Genomic DNA, 18,302 nt, shown 5'->3' with positions numbered 1-18,302 from the left:
ATAGACACATAGACTAATGGAACAGAATCTAGAGCCCAAAAATAAACCTCAGCGTATCTGATCAGTTAATCTATGACAAATTAGTCAAGAATATACAACGGGGAAAGGATAGACTCTTCAAAAAATGGAGCTGGGAAAACTGGGTAATCACATGCAGAAGAATGAAACTGGACCCCTATCTTATACCACTCATAAAAATTAACTTAAAAAAGATTAAAGACCTGAAACTATAAAACTCCCAGAAGAAACATAAGGAAAAGCTCCTTGACATCGGTCTTGGCAACTGTTATTTTGGATATGATACCAAAAGCACAAGTAACAAAAGCAAAAATAAACAAGTGGGACTGTATCAACCAAAAAGAGAGCTTCTGCACAGTAAAAGAAACAATCAGCAAAAGGAAAAAGCACCTACAGAATGGGAGAAAATATCTGTAAGTCATAACATCTGATAAGGGGTCAATATCCAAAATATTAAAAAACTCATACAACTCAATAGCAAAAAAACAATTAAATCAAAAGTTGGGCAGAGGATCTAAGTAGACATTTTTCTAAAGAAGACACCCATATGGCCAACTGATAAACGAAAAGATGCTTAACATCACTATCATCAGGGAAATACAAATCAAAACCACTTTGAGATATCAATTCACACCTTTAAAATGACTATTACCAATTCAAATCTTTATTGAATACCTACATATTCAATGAATCTGGCTTGAGTTTTTAACATGAAATTGCACACATCCAACTTCCTCAGGAATGTTAATTGTTTATCACATATATTTGGTGTTTCACATACATTGTATCTTTTCTAACACACACATTTCACTAGAATAAGAACTCAGATTTAAAGACCGTGTATATATTCCAGAGACTTTTCACTAACATAAATATCTGAGAGAAAATTATAGGCCACAAAGAAATAAAGTTTGTCACCATTTAATAGTGTGTAAGTGATGGATGTAAGACCTCAGTGGAGATCACAATGGACACTGTGTTTTTTTTTAACTCTAATTTAGCAACTGAAAAAATTCATCAATTCTATGGTCATTTTTTAAAGTCTACTATTTTGCCAAAGAATAGATAAGTATTTGTAAGATCTTATTTTCCTCTTCTTTTTTTGCCATAAAGGGATTTAGCTACTAAAGCTATGCCAATGCTATGCAGATAAATGATATAAAAGTGAAGAGAGAGGTATACAGGTGATTATTATATGAGATATTACCAAGGTGACGGTTGCTATGTTATCTATAAACTTTTGATAAAATTTTCTAGTGACATTTGGATTTAATCTTTAAAACCTTAAAATAGAGATAAAAATCAACTCATCCTGGCTTAACTGTAAGTTTGAGAAGCATGTAATAAATACAGATTTCAAATCTAGTTGGTGACTTACAATGAATTAAAACAGAGGGAGGCCATAAAAGCAAACAAAATATTTTAACCATGCTCAGAAGTCTTAGAGAGTCAAGGAAACAAAGTTCTTCTGAGACAGAGGAAGGGGAAGCAAGTGATACTTCAAGTGTCTAACTCTCCATTAAATTGATTGGCAGCACCTTTCACGTATTGCAAAATTTGATAAAAACCATTAAGCAAAGGAATATTTGTTCAATGGCAACCATCTGTTTGAAAGAGCAAAGACTGAGACAGAGGTATAGGTGGCAGGACTGCCGGTCCTTTGAGAAGCTCCCTTTGACATTCTCACAAGGTCTTAATATCCTCTTGTTCTGAAAGTCTCAACCGCAGGCCTGCTCACCCACCAGGTACAAGCAGCCCATCCTAGTGTGCTGACTATAAGACTAAGTAGATCAAAGGCAAGTGCTCAGGCTCTCAGAGCCCAGTGGGCTCAGGCTTTAAACCTGACTGAACTGTATTTCTACAGGTCTAATAAACTTGGAGAGTGATAAGATCCCTTCTCCACAACCTCAAAGAATGAACCTTTCCACTTCTAGTTTGGGCCTTTGTTTCTAGATTTCATATATACAACAGTCAGGGGCAGAAAAGCACACTTATGTAATGATAAATCTCCTTTATCTTAATATGGGAAAGTAGACTGCCTATAAATATCTTGCCTATTATAAGCTATATATAGTCTATTATTTCTTTAACTTGCTATTGCTCATCACTTTTTTAAAGACGTAATTCCTATGAACCTTGGTAACAAGGAATGGGGTTGCGGGTGGATTACTATAAATAGTATAAAAAGCTCAGCTCCAATGAGGTGTTAGGGCAAGGCCATATCTTGTCCATTGTGATATCACCCTGAGATGGCTTCCTGTCTCAGAACCACATTTAGAGCACCATTCAAGCATGTAGAATCGGACCAACAACTTATGAATGAATTATATTTGTTTCTTCTACTATAGAACCAGTATCAAAGAGGCATATCTGCAGATTTGATGAATAGCAAGAGAACAAATAATGGGTTATTCATAATCATCTACATATGCCTAAAAAAAAATGAAATTTTAAAACATTCAACCTAGCACTCATCTACCACATGTTTATACTAAGGTTGTCACCACCCAGAAATACCTAAAAGATCAAATCTTCAGCTCCTTACCTTATATGTAACAGTGCTCAATAAATATCTGGGGAAGAGGGAAGGAGGAAGGAAGGAGTGAGTTTGCAGCAAGGCACGATCCAGCTAACAACTGCACAATAAATGACAAGGCAGATGATTCTTTTAAGCTATTTAGTCAATTTGATTCAGTAAGGATTTATTAATCCCCTTTCTCTGGGCTCCACAGAGTTTAATACTATGTGAATTCACTCAGCTCTTTCCAAAACTTTATCACTCTTCAAAGGAACTATTCATCCTCCTATGTGGTGGGAGATAATGGTAAAGATGATGGAGGAATAGAGAGATAAGGCAAGGTTAATCTCCTGACAAAGAAATACAAAACCCACATTCTTTAACCTCGAAAGCCCTCTGACTTTTAGGCTGATGCTAGAGGCAAAGAAGAGGGAAAGCAGATGAGTGAGCTTGGTCATTTTTTGGCACTTGTCAAAAAAGCTAAATATTTCCTCCAAATGTTTTACGTTCAATAATACCCAACCCACACTGTGCCAAGCCTGTTTTCCCTTAATCTTTCAAACCCATGTGTATTCCAAGGGAAATGTAATCCATGTGTCTCTGATTTGCTTACACTTAAATCATTATAAAATGTTAACTTTTTAAAAGGATGTCCAAGATATCTTTTGTTTCTTCTTCATGGTTCTTCTTCAGGATTCTCTTTAAGAATGTGGCATTCTGAAGAGCTAATGGAGACAAAGCTGTGGATAGATTAATCAGACCTCAGGACTCACAATCTCTATATGGATTTTGTCTCTGTATGCAGAAAAGTGTGAATTTGTCCAATCATTAAAAACGAAAGAATCATATGAATTCTTATAGTGAATTTGTTAAACTGACTTATTTCTTTAGAATTCCCTTTAGGTCTTTACAACTAGATCTGGCTCCCTTGGACTCTTCTTCAGGTACCTTCACACTGCTCAAATAAGATACCTAAAATCGTGGATGTAAGATCAAACTTTCTTGAAGATATGGAGGAGAATATAAAAGATGGGTAAGCAACATAGGCACCAGAAGAATTATGTTCCTTACTTCCTCAGATAATGTCCTCTAAGATGGTAAAAGTTAAGCATTTATGTGACAGTTTACCCATCATAACAATTTGGTGAACTAAAGGTTGCAGAGCACAGAGAATTAGGGAAGCAGACTGTGGAAGCTAAATCCATGAGTTTTCAGGGTGTGAACGTGGTGCCTCTAAGCCAGGACAGTCCTAAGTTAATGAAAAATCGCTGTAACCCACTTTCTGTCCTTTCTTTTCTTTTCTTTTTTTTTTTTTTTTTTTTTAATGCAGGCTTTCTCTCAATGGTGGGGTTGTAGTAAAGAAAAACATAGGTTCACAATGAGTCTGCAGCTTTAAAATAAATACTAATAAAGGACTTAAAAGAAAAATTTTGCATTTCTTATTCCAAATGGAGAATAACAAAGCAATAAAGCAAAACCTTATCAAATACATCTGTAATTTAAGAAACAAAAGTAAAGAGCATAAAAGCTATTACCTTAAAGGCACCCAAAAAGGAGGCTAGCTCCTTCAAATTTAGAGTAGACAAAGTGCATCTGATGTTTGAGGAGTAAGCACAGAGATAAAAAACAAAGTAAAAGCAATGTGCCTGATTAGTGCCTGTTTGCTCTAGTTTGTCATTTCACATTCCCAACAAACCATACATTTATGCCATCAGTTTAATCTCAGGCTGTGGCAGTTTTGCCTTTGTAGGGCAATGCCTCCATCTTTCTTTCCTCTCCCTGGTCAATGAGGATGCAGTGTGTGGTTTGCAAACATTCTTGGAGACCTCGTAAAGCCTTGGTACAACTCAACTGATGTCTGCCCAGGAGGAGAAGCAGTGGGAGGAGCAGCTGCACAGATTGGCAATCATCTGGACCAAGACGACTAGATTCTGGCATTTGATGCAAAGAGGAAGCTGCAGAGACATCTGGGACACCCTGTCATAAACCTAATTTCTGACCCAGCCTTGTGACACTGAATTTATTTCACTGAGAAAAAGAAGATCTTAATGTGTTCTCAATTATGTTTATCCCTATCAGGAAAAGTCCAAGATACCCTGTTGCTTCTTTGGAGTAGCCCACAATCATGAATCATAAAAGTTAGGCAAGTTATTTGTGATAAAACAAGAGAGCACCGCTTCTACTGGGATTATTTAACATACCTGGACATGGTCCAGCTAAATTTCAGCCACACATTCAGCATAGTCTAGGTAGAACCTGAAAAAATAGGGTTATTTCATTTGAACTTGACTCTCATTTTGCATTGAAGTTAAAGAAATTCAAATTCTACAGGCAGGAAATCGATTTTTAAAAGGCAAAGTTTGTGTCCTTTAAAAAATAAAGAACTAACAAAAGGTCTATTTATGACTATGTGAACTAGCATTCTTTTTGTTTTCTATAACACTGATGACTCTTCTCCTTGGAAGTCTTGTCTCCAGGGACACAGTGTTCTGCTTCTCTTGTTTCTCTTCTCAATCTCTTTATTCTCATGACATCCCCATTGCCTTTCCCAGTTCTATAGAGATGCATGCTGATTGACAGGAAATATTTCAACAGGCTCACACTTGAACACCTTGTATCTACTCCTTCAGAAATTCATTTGTTCTCTTAGTTTTGATAGTTTAGGGATATTAAACCAAATCTACATTTCTAGCACCATGATTTTCCAAGTTTTCTGGTTATCACTGATCCTTGAAGACTAACACTGCATTCTTATGCATGTCTAATAGTTTAATTAAATAGGCTGGACTCAACAAGGTACAGTCTCAAAGTAGTTTTATTTTTCTCCCCTACTGTCTGATTGCTCTCTGCAGAGGCAGATCCGTTGAAGGAGGCAATACTTAGCAGCAGAAAGCTCAGACCCAGGAGAACCAGACCACCAGAATTTCATTCCCAGCTCCCAGTTCCCAGAATTAACTAAAATTAATATATATGTTAATATAATATGTAAAACTAACATGTATATTTGAACTAATATAAATATTAGAACGGTATTTGGGATATATTAAAAAGTACTATACTGTATAAAGAATAATGTATAAAAAGTACCATATGTTAGCTATTATTACTGCTATTATTTCAATTAGATCCTATAATTTTTTCAGCTACTTTAAGATAAAAAAGACCCCCATTGTCTGATTTTTAGAAGTCCAGTAAAACTCCAATTATTATCCAAATCAGACATAATCAATGCTTTTTAATGGTTTTCTAACTTTCTCTTCAATATTTTTTTTCTACTCAATGTTTTGCTTTTAGATCTCCCAGGGTCAGGGTGGGGAGGGAGAATTAGAGATAAAAGGGGAAAGGCCATTTTTCTTAGCTGGTCCTCTCTGAAGTTTCTCCTGGTAGTGAAATGTCATCTGTCAGGGCAGACATTCAACTGCTGCCTCTTTCACTTGTCTGGTCCATCCCCAGGATCTCTTTAGATTCTCCTAACCCACATCAGAGACACCTACACTATCTAAAACAATCATGCATCAAATTTGCCCTAGATAGTCATTGAATATGCCTGTTGTCTCAGCACAACTACTAATAGCATGGCCTTTTACTTTTAAAACTGCCCTAGTTTGTAAAGTAAGTTATATAATCCCCTTCACATTGTATAACTACTCAGCTTGAGGGACATACTCTTGGCTGACCTATTCCACCATGTGGATCCACTATCCCCCAGAGTCTTCTTGGAATCCACCACTTCATCCATCCAATCAGCAACTTTATGAAACAAGATGGTGTGGCATATTGCACAACACATTTTTAAAGCCAAGCCTGGAACTGGCATTAATCATTTCCACCCACATACCATTGTCCATACCATATCTAGTCACATGACTCATGCCTCCAACTTCTAAATATAAAGGAAAATGAAAAATCTAATTTTATTGTTCATACAAGAAGATAAAAGCAAATGGTACCTTGCCAGTCTCTGCCATAGTCCACTATTTGGTCACCAAATAGCCATTTTTATCACATATAGATCACATGTACCCACCCCCTAGAAGGACAACCCCAAATCCTCTCTAGTCATAGATTTCAGGTCCAAGAGTTCAGGTGATACTCAATCCACTACATCAGGTCTGTAAAAGTTTTCCTTATTGTTTGCTGTCCAGTTGACTAAAATGATGTGTTTTCTGTTCCTCCCTTCCCCACATATATTCAATATATTCAGTGGTGGAACAGGGACAGGATAACTTAAGTAAACATCCCATCCAGAAAAAGGAAGAATGGGAGCCATATGGTTGTACTGGCTCTCTACTCTGGGGCGGGGGGGGGGGGGAGTTTATTGATTTAATCCCAATTCTTTTCTCTGTAAGGAACTCCCTCATTCACAGTTCTCCTTGGCCCTCGGCTCTGCCCTCTGGGAGGATACCGATCTAAAGTGGGTGTTGAGGAGCACGTCCTCTGTAAAGGCTCTTAAATAATTGAATGCACTCATGAAAATTTTGGGTCCAACATTTGCACTGTCAAGATCAGTCAAAGGATTTCTAATCTAGTGTTGTGTTGTTAGAGGGAATTAACTACCTTAAATATTCAGTAGACTTCTAATCACTTTGCTTCCAGTCAGTTCCATGTTCTGTATACCAATAACTGCACTCTCAAATTATTTCCTAAACACAGTAAGATGTGGCACTTAAAAAAGACTGAAGGAAAATTACAGTAAAATTTCTTTGTCGAATGAAGTGACTCAAGGGAAATACCAAATTAAAGGTGTGGTCCTCCCATTCAAACCAGTTAACTTTTAAGGTAGCCAATACTGAATTGAGAGGAGAGGGGCATGTAGACCAGAAAGCAAATAAATAAGGCTAACATGAGACTTAATTAACTCAAGCTGCTTTAACAAATACTCTTTCACCCAGAACAGATTCCTGATTTCTGGTTGAGATGGTGGAGTAGTGGATCCACAAGCTCGTCGTGCCACCTCTCACAATAACAGCAAAACCATAACTGACTGTTAAAAAACCATCAAAAAACAAAAACAAAAACAAAAACAAAAACAAAAACAAAAACAAAAACAAAAAAACTGGAACCCAGCATAAAGGATCTTCAACTGGAAACATAAAGAGGGAACCACAGTGGGACAGCAGGAACATGTTGATGATAAAATTGGGCATCCCAAAAGCTGGAGAAAATTTATATTGCAGAGGCCCTCCCACAGCAGTGAGAGTTGTGAACCCCACATCAGGCTCATCAGCCCAGGGTTCCAGCATTGGGAGGAGGAGCCCCCAGAATATCTGGTTTTGAAGTCCAGTGGGGCTTAATTGCAGGAGCTCAATGGGACTAAGGTAAACAGGGCCTTCACTCTCTTGGGAAACACATGCAGAATCTCATGTGCACTGGGACCAAGGGCAGAGGCAGTGATTTCATAGGAACCTAGGCCATACCTGCCTGCCGGTTTTGGAAGGTCTACTGGGGAGATGGGTGGGTGGCTGAGGCTCACCCTGGGGACATAAAAGTTGGTGACAGGCATTTGGGGAGTGTTCATCTACATGAGCTTTCCTGGAGGCTTACATCTTGCTTGGGTCATTAGCACCAAGACCTAGCCCCCTCCAACAGCCTGTGGGTTTATATGTTGGGAAGCCTCAGGCCAAAGAACACACTTGGTGGGAACTCAGCCCCACCCATCATCAGACTTCCTGAGCCCACAGCTTCCTCTACATATGCCCCTAGACATGGCCCTGCCCACCAGAGGGCCAGGACCAAGCTGCACCCAGCAGTGAGCAGACACAGACTCCTCCTGCCAGGAAACATGGCAAGCTCTAGTCCAGGCTCACCCACCAGGGGACAGACACCAGAAGTAAGAAACCAACAATCTCACAGCCTGTGGAAGAAGTCTGCATATGCAGACCAGACTCTACCCTGGGTCCAGCTGACCCCTGGCCCTTGAGTGACAAGAGAGAAATGCACTGCTGAGAAGCATAGGACATCCTATACACAGGGCCAATTCTCCAAAGTTAAGAAATGTAACTAACCTACAAAAAATACAAATAGAAATCTAGACAAAATTAGGTGTCATAAGACTATGTTCTAGGCAAAGGCACAAGATATAATCCCAGAAGAAGAAATAAATGATGAGGAAATAGGCAATCTACCTGAGAAAGAGTTTAGAGTAATGATTGTGAAGATGATCAGAGAACTTGGGGGGAGAATGGATGCACAGAGCAAAGTTTTTAGCAAATACTTAGGAAATATAAAGAATACCCAGAGTTGAAGAATACAATCACTGAAATGAGTAACACATGAGAAGGAACAAGGAATAGACTAAATGAGGCAGAAGAACAAACCAGTGAGCTAGAAGACAGAGTAGTGGAAATCAGAACAGGAAGAAAAAAAAACAGAACAGAAAAACAGAAAAAGAAATGAGGATAGTTTAAAAGACCTCTGGAAAAACAACAAGCTTACTAATATTTGCAATATTGGGGGCCCAAAAAGAGAAGAAAAAGAAAAGGGACCTGAGAAAATATTTTAAGAGATAATAGCTGAAAACTTCCCTAACTTGGGAAAGGAAACAGTTGCCAAGGCCAGGAAGCACAAAGACACCTACAGAGGTTTAACCCAAAGAGGAACATACTGAAGCACATTGTAATCAAAATGACAAAAATTAAAGATAAGGAGAAAATACTAAAATCAGCAACAGAAAAGCAACAAATAGCATACAAGGGAACTCCCATAAGGCTATCAGTTCATTTTTCAGCAGAAACTCTACAGGCCAGAAGGAAGTGACATGATATATTTAAAGTGATGAAAGTAAAAAAACCTATAACCAAGAATATACTACCCAGCAAGGCTCTCACTCAGATTTGATGGAGAAATCAAAAGCTTCACAGATAAGCAAAAGCTAAAAGAATTCAGCACCACCAAACCAGCTTTACAACAAATGTTAAAGGAAGTTTTCTAGATAAAAAAGAAAAGGCCAACAACTAGAAATAAGAAAATAGTCATGAGAGGAGGAGGGTACAAATGCAGGGTATCTAAAATGCATTTGAAATGAAGAGCTCAGCAACTTAAAATAGTCATGTATATATATATAGATTTCTATACCAAAACCTCAAGGTAACTGCAAACCAAAAATCTATAATAGATGTACCCACAAAAAAGAAAGCGAAATCCAAATGTAACTCTATAGTCATCAAACCTCAAGACAAGAGAATAAAAAGAAGTAAAAGAAAAAAAAGACCTACAAAAATAAATCCAAAACAATTAACAAAATGGCAATAAAAACATACGTATCAATAATTACCTTAAATGTAAATGGATTAAATGTTCCAACCAAAAGACACAGACTGGCTGAATGGATACAAAAACAAGATCCGAATATATGCTGTCTACAGAAGACTCACTTCAGAGCTAGAGACACATACAGACTGAAAGTGAGGGGATAGAAATTATATTTTATGCAAATGGAAACCTAAAGAAAGCTGGAGTAGCAATACTTATATCAGACAAAATAGATTTTAAAATAAACACTGTTACAAGAGACAAAGAAGGATACTACATAATGCTCAAGGGATCAATCCAAGAAGATGTAGCAGTTTTAAACATATATCCACCCAACATAGAAGCACTTCTATAAATAAGGCAACTGTTAAGAGACATCAAAGGAGAAATCAACAATAACACAGTAATAGTGGGAGACCTTAGCACTCCACTTATATCAATGGACAGATTATCCAGAAAAAAAATCAGTAAGGAAATACAGGCCTTAAATGACACATTAGACCAGATGGACTTTACTGATATTTATAAAGCATTCCATCCAAAATCAGGAGAATCCCCATTTATCTCTAGTGCACATGGAACATTCTCCAGAATCAATCACATGCTGGCCCACAAAGCAAGCCTTGGTAAATTTAAGAAAACTGAAATCTTATCAAGCATCTTTTCCAACCACAATGCTATGAGATTAGAAATAAACTACAAGAAAAATCTGCAAAAACTGCAAACATGTGGAGGCTAAACAAAATGCTACTAAACAACCAATGGATATTAAAGAAATCAAAGGTGAAATCAAAAAATACTTAGAGACAAATGAAAACGAAAACACAACGATCCAAAACCTCTGGGACACAGCAAAAGCAGTTCTTAGAGGGAAGTTTATAGTGATACAAGCTTACCTCAGGAAACAAGAAAAATCTCAAACAATGTAACCTTTCACTTTAAGCAACTAGAGAAAGAACAAAAACAACAACAAAAAAAAAACAAAAACAAAACAAGGTTAGTAGAAGAAAGGAAATCATAAAGATTAGAGCAGAAGTAAATGAAGTAGAGACTAAAAAGGGCAATAGAAAAGATCAATGAAACTAAAAGCTGGTTCTTTGAAAAGATAAATAAGATTGATAAAACTTTAGTTGGACTCATCAAGGAAAAAAGAGAGGGGGCCCAAATTAATACAATCAGAAATGAGAAAGGAGAAGTTACAAACAACACCACAGAAATACAAGGGATCATAAGAGGCTACTATTAGCAACTATTTGCCAACAAAAAGGATAACCTTCAAGAAATAGACAATTTTTTAAAAAGGTACAATTTGCCAAGGCTGAACCAGGAAGAAATAGAAAATATGACTATATCAATTACCAGTACTTATATTGAATCAGTAATTTAAAAACTCCCAACAAACAAAAGCCCAGGACCAGATGGCTTCACAGGTGAATTGTACCAAACATTTGAAGAAGGGTTAACACCTATCCTTCTGAACTATTCCAAAAATTGCAGAGGAAAGAACACTTCTAAACTCTTTCTATGAGGCCACCATCACCCTGATAGCAAAACCAGACAAAGATATCACAAAAAAATAAAATTACAGGCTAATATCACTTATGACTATAGATGCAAAAATCCTCAACAAACTACTAGCAATTGACTCCAACAATGCATTAAAAGGATCATACACCATGATCAAGTGGGATTTATCCCAGGGATGCAAGGATTTTCCAACATCCACAAATCAATGTGATATTAACAAATTGAAGAATAAAAGGCATATAGTCATCTCAATAAATGCAGGAAAATCTTTTGACAAAATTCAGCATCCACTTATGATTAAAAACTCTCCAGAAAGTGGACATAGATGGAACATACCTCAACACAATGAAGGCCATATATGACAAACCCAGAGTTAACATCATACTCAGTGGTGAAAATCTGAAAGCATTTCCTCTAAGATCAGGAACAAGATAAGGATGCTCACTCTCACCACTTTCATTCAACATAGTTTTGGAAGTCCTTGCCACAGCAATCAAAGAAGAAATAGAAATAAAAGGAATCCAAATTGGAAAAGAAGAAGTAAACTGTCACTGTTTGCAGATGACATGATACTATACATTAAAAAATCCTAAAGATATTACCGGAAAACTACTAGAACTCATCAATGAATTTGGTAAAGTTGCAGGATACAAAATTAATATACAGAAATCAGTTGCATTTCTACACACTAACAATGAAATAGCAGAAAAAGAAATTAAGGAAACAATCCCATTTACCATCACATCAAAAAGAATAAAATACCTAGGTTAAACCTACCTAAGGAGGCAAATCAAAGGACCTGTACACTGAAAACTGTAAGACACTGATGAAAGAAACTGAAGATGACATGAACAGATGGAAAGATATACTGTGTTCTCAGATTGGAAGAATCAATATTGTTAAATGGGCAAACTACCCAAGGCAATATACAGATTCAATGCAATCCCTATCAAATTACCAGTAACATTTTTCACAGAACTGGAACAAAAATAAAAAGTTAAAATTTATATGGAAACATAACAGACCCTGGATAGCCAAAACAATCTAAAGAAAGAAGAACGAAGCTGAGGGAATCATAATCACAGGTCTCACACTATACCACAAAGCTACAGTAATCAAAACAGTATGGTACTAGCACAAAAACAGACACATAGATCAATGAAACAGGATACAAAGTCCAGAAATAAAACCATGCACTTATGGTCAATTAATCTATGACAAAAGAGGCAAGAACATACAATCGAGAAAAGACAGTTTCTTCAACAAATGGTGCTGGGAAACTTGGACAGCTCCCTGTAAAATAATGAAATTAGAACATTCTCTAACACTGTATACAAAAATAAACTCAAAATGGATTAAATACCTAAATGCAAGACTAGATACTATAAAACTCCTCAAGGAAAACATAGGGAGAACACTCTTTGACATAAATTGCAGCAGTATTTTTTTTTGAAACAGCTCCTAGAGTAAGGAAACCCAGCAGCTGATAGAGCAGACCTCACACCTTGGGGGCAAACCAGCACATGCATGCTCCCCACAAGTGGAGTCCAGGCTTCCCACAGCCCTTCTGTTAGTCTCAGCAGTCCTCCAGCCAGCCAAGGGGGGGTTGTCTCCCTTGTGTAGCACCCCAGGACTGGGGCACTCAATCTGCGGGTTGAACCACTCACTCACCAGAGTTGGTGTCCACCTGTATGTTTTCCCTTTTTCTCTGAGTCCCCTCCCAGGGGCACAGGTCCATACCCAATCACTTTTCTTCCCTTCCTACCTGATTATATGTCTACATTTCTTATCACCTTGGTTGTACAGAAGTCCTTTGCCAGTTTCCAGTTCGTTTTCAGTGAGAATTGTTCCACATGTAGATGTATTTTTCATGTGTTCATGGTAGGGAGGTGGGGTCCACTGTCTTCTCACTCTACCATCCTATTCCAAACCCTCCTAAATGATTTCTGAGGCAATTTCTAGATGAGTGTTTGTCCCTCAAGGAATGATTAATTAGCAGCTACATCTTGGCAATGAGGTGCTTTGAAATGCTGAGGGTACAAACTCTAAATACCAAAACATGTTTAATTATTTAGCAATAATATATGTTGTGAGGGAATTCATATCATATATTGGTACAGGTTTATTGTGTATTTTAAGAGAAATAAATCTTAAAATATTTTTGTATTATACAATAGGGTATTTTATTTATAACCTGACAACCTAGTATAAAAATTCCAGTCTTTGGATCATTGGGTCACTTTCATAATATATTCTTCAAAGCTGAGGGATTTGAAGCCATAAAAATTATATTTGCATTTCTATGTAACAAACTTTGCTTCCCTAGTGGTATTTCACCAGCCACTACAGAATTCATAAAATGATATGGCCCTCAAGTTTTTAAATTACATGCAGAAAAAGCATTATGTTTATATTATCCCTGTAGACTGCTTGCTTCTGAAATGATTCAACTTGTTTTGTTTTCCAGTATTGAAAAGGGTGGGAAATTGATCCATTTAATGAACATTTTTGAAAATATTAACATACAACAAATGAAAAAGCACAGCTTTTAAAAGTTTAGGACTTAGAAGAAACAAAGCCAGCTTTGGGGGGCAGGGGAGGGGAGTGGGAAATGAGTCTACTGAAAAAATGAACAGTGTTTTTTCAAGCATTAATGTTTTCAGTCTAAGTGAGCAATAGAGGCCACTCTGGAAAATATCTGTCAAATATTTGACACTGACTTTAAAAACAGAGAAAATAGGTTCCTATAAAAGGGAATATAAATAGAGTGACCAATCATAGTAATAATAATTATCATTGCCACCTAGAAGCCTAATATGCAAGGTACCATGTGCATACAAAAACATTTTGCAGTAAGTCACCTTCAGGAAGCACAGTTAAGTGACCTGGTGGGATAGAGAAAAGATCTCTGATCTCAACACATCTGAGTTCTCCTGGGTATATCATTAATTAACAGAAAGACTGGGGCCTCCATTTCCCAACTGCAAAATAAAGGAGGCAGCACTAGGTGACTCCTATAGTGCTTTATAACTCATTCTATAATATCATGAGGAAATACACATTGACAAAGTAATTATGAGGACAGAATAGTGATATATCAATTACCACAAGTTGGAGAACTTTTTAGTTGAAAGCTGGTAAACTCTCCAGCAATAAAATAGCCCCACATTATGCCTCCATCCATAATAATTTGAGTCCTTGTTTATTTCTAGCCATTACTATTTTGTCACCAGAAAATTTGTTCCCTATCACCAGAATATCCAAAAATGTGCTGTAACACATTTGAGATGTAATGAAGAAGCTTCCCACATCTGCAGGCAGGTGCTGACACTTTCCACATACACACACTCTCTCTCAACAATCCTGCACAAAAAGTGTTATCACTTCAGCAATGCAGATGAAGAAGCTAAAGCTCAGAAATTCACTCTGCTCATGAACTGAGATTTAAGACCAGCTTTAAAGCTGGTACACTTCCCCCTCTATCATCATTTAGTTTCATCACAAAAACTAGGAAAATATTGATTAATGGAAAAGACAGTTTATGCCACATGTATGTAAATAACTGCATCTTCAAAACCATTTAAGAAATACTCATTTCATAGGTAAACAAAAAGTTTCTACTTATTCCCTGTATAGTACAGGGAACTATATTCAAGATCTTGCAATAAACTCTAATGGTAAAGAAAAAACTCAGTCTATTGCCCATCCTTTGGTTGACAGACATTGTTCAGCTTAGAACATACAGATGTGCTCTGATCTTTGTAAGGGCTGCATAGTATTTCTTATGAAATGTAGCATATTTTAGCTAACCATTCTTTATTGAGGTTGTCTCTTACTTCTCATTATTAAAAATAGTACTGCAATGAAGAAAGGGAAAAGAAAATACAATTTCAAAAATTTTCAATTCATAGTCATTTGTTCATCTACTACTGCTTTCCCCTAAAAATGAAATTATTTATCTCTGTTCCATTGGACTGGAAGATCATCAAGGACACGAGTTGTGTATGATTCACGGACATATTTACAACCTAGCACTCTGCCTGCCAAATAGTACTGTTTGATAAATGTAGGCCTAATTAAAAGCATTTAAGATAAAGTTATGGGATAAAACAGTAATATTGAGAAGATTCTAGTCATGATATCAGTTTGTTTCACAAATTTTCCTTTTATTACTTTTTTTTTAGATTTGTGAATTAGGGAAAAGAACCTTTCTTAACTTTAAGTGATAAACCATATTGAGTGGGCCACCAGCATTCATAGTTTGAGAACAAATGGTCAAAGAAAGGAATAGAATCTAAGCTGACACCCTCCCTCAAGGTCTAGTGAGTCCTGCCTCTGGCTAAATGAGTTAAGGCTTACTGATCTCTACTTTTTGCTGCTGTTGTTTGTTTGTTTTGTTTTACACTTCATGGTATGAGCAATTCAAACAGATCTCAAAATGTTGCTTTTCACATTTCTCCTTCCCCATTCTCATCCCCACCCCCAACCCAAGATAGGAGGAAATTAGCTCTTTGGCTGACTATCCAATCTCATGTCCACTGAGACACATTAGCAATTCTCAATGGGGCAACGGTAGTGAATCTGGCTGATGACAGCTGGGCTGAGTAGTTAGTTGACCTACCTGCTGATGAGCTCATCCCCAAAGCCATTCATGACTCTAGCAGATGTTCAGACTTCACAAAACCAATCAGGATCCCATGGAAATCAATTAAGGAATGTGGCACATACACAGCTACAACACTGAGAACAAGGAGAAAGATATCCAGAGGACCTGCTACTGTACTACTTTCTTACACCTGAAATCATACTACTGTAGCTGCAAATAACTTTGCAGTGGAGATACAGTGCACAGCTGTATGAGATGTCTGCTAGAAGAAGAATGAACAAAGAGAGGAAGATTTATACTGAGATCAAAATTTGCCTGCTTACATGGAGGGAAAATTTCACTATAGCAAACAAGTCATACTGATTCTGCAAGAGCTAAATGGACAGTTTCAAAGAACAGCACCCCTTCTTTATCTATCAGGAAAGCATTATCTAGGAATCTAGTTGTCAAAACAATTGTTAAAACTTCACTGGAAGAATTGTTTCTTTCTCCAGAGATAAATTGATACCTCACACATTCTGGTGCACAGACACTGAACGTTTCAAAGAAACTAAGGTACAATTTTCAGCCTTTGGTGGCACTGGATTGGAGTCTGTAAACACTTGCCAAGATGAAGTGACATATTTCAATCACCTAATGATAATTTAATATTATTGTTGAATTTGAATGTATGTGCATATACAAATATATATGCATACACAGATACATATTCATTATAAATTATGTCTGGAGATCAAAAAATAAAAAGCTCTGTGTTCAAATCCTAATTTTGCCCTCACCCTAGTTTATGATTTTCTACATACTTTGCTCTAGCTCAACGAAAAAGAAAGTCATATATTCCTAGGTTTTATTTTTATCTTCTAAGAATATTTTTCAAATGCACATTATCAGGATTTTCAAATCAAAGAATAATTGTTACACAATTGTAAGGTGTCTTAGACTGTACAACCGTAAAAATTTCAATAATTTCAGCTAAATATTTCAGTTCTGATAGATACCATAAATGAGATATAGATCAACTACATATATCCAGCTAGACATGTGTTTAATAACAAAAGAAACTCTTCTCCTACAAAAATGTTTAGGTAGTCTCTTGATTTGGGGTTAAAGTTCCAATGATTTCCAAACTTGGTTTTGTCATATCTCAGTGAGTTTCCAGATTTTTATTTTTTTTCCAGATTTTTAAACTGTGTTATAATTTTTTTCAAATAAAACATGAAATTAAATTTGGAAAACCACCCATACTTTTTAGTGTTAAAATAGAATGTGTACATTATAGATTTTAGTGGGGTAATTTTATAAAATTAGACAATTTCTGAAGGTTTAGAAATACTGGACTAGAGACTAAGAGCATGAACACTTTAAGTCTTCACAACTAAAACAGTAATGCAAAAAAAAAAAAATCCATCAATGGGATTGCTGCCTAGGCCAAACAAAAGCTTATTTTAGGTATAAAATATTTTCAATTTTGATTATTACTCCTAATCCATTCTTCATTTTTCTTTAAGTAGAGCAATTTCCTTTTAAGTGGAAGTAGTTGCATCTTCACATCTATTTGAAAATGCAATTAGATGGAAATATAATACACTACAGCTGGAAAATGAACAATCCATTTTTCCTCTTCCTCTTGTCCTCTAGACAAGGTCACACTGCTGAGCACACTCAAGTTAAGCGTGATACAGAAGTTAAGCCATAAATCCAATGAGATGGGAGACTCTGGCACCCAAGCCACAGCAAGGCCCAGTGTCAAAAGGGCCCACACTCAATTCTGTCAGTCTCATTTAAAAACCCTCAGTTCTCATTAACAAACAACCCCTCTCTAAGAAAAAAAAAAAAGGTATAGCACTTTATGGACCAGATAAACAAAAGACATTGTCATTTTTAACCCAAAACATATTTAGGGAAAAAAAAATGTAAGTGAAACTAATTTGCTACATATGTTTTATACATACAGTACATAAGGGGGTTTCTCCGACGCCATATGGAAAGCATCTGAACTTGTAAGACAATGACCTTCATAAATCACTCTAGGCTCCAACTCCAAATTATGTCTTGTTCCCTCACTCATGGGATAGTCACTATATCTCATATAAATTCATTATGTTATATGTGCACAATAATCTATCTCTACCTTTATAAGGAATGATGTCATAACACACAGGCATGGTCTTTTACAAAAAGGAACAAGTTCTCCCACCAGATGGTCCAACCTATAATACTGCTTCTCCAAATACAGTATGTTTCACAATGCAGAGTATCCACGTTGCTCAAAGGAAAAACGAATTAATGGAGAAAGAAATGAACAATCTAAGAAAAAAATTTTTCTGAGCTTTCCTATTTTCTTCTTCTTCCAAGATAAATGTAAAATAAAGTAGCTTTATA

This window comes from Camelus bactrianus, chromosome 2 (genome assembly GCF_048773025.1).
Source record: "Camelus bactrianus isolate YW-2024 breed Bactrian camel chromosome 2, ASM4877302v1, whole genome shotgun sequence".
Lineage (NCBI taxonomy): Eukaryota > Metazoa > Chordata > Mammalia > Artiodactyla > Camelidae > Camelus > Camelus bactrianus.
Note: the sequence above shows the minus strand (reverse complement) of the source record.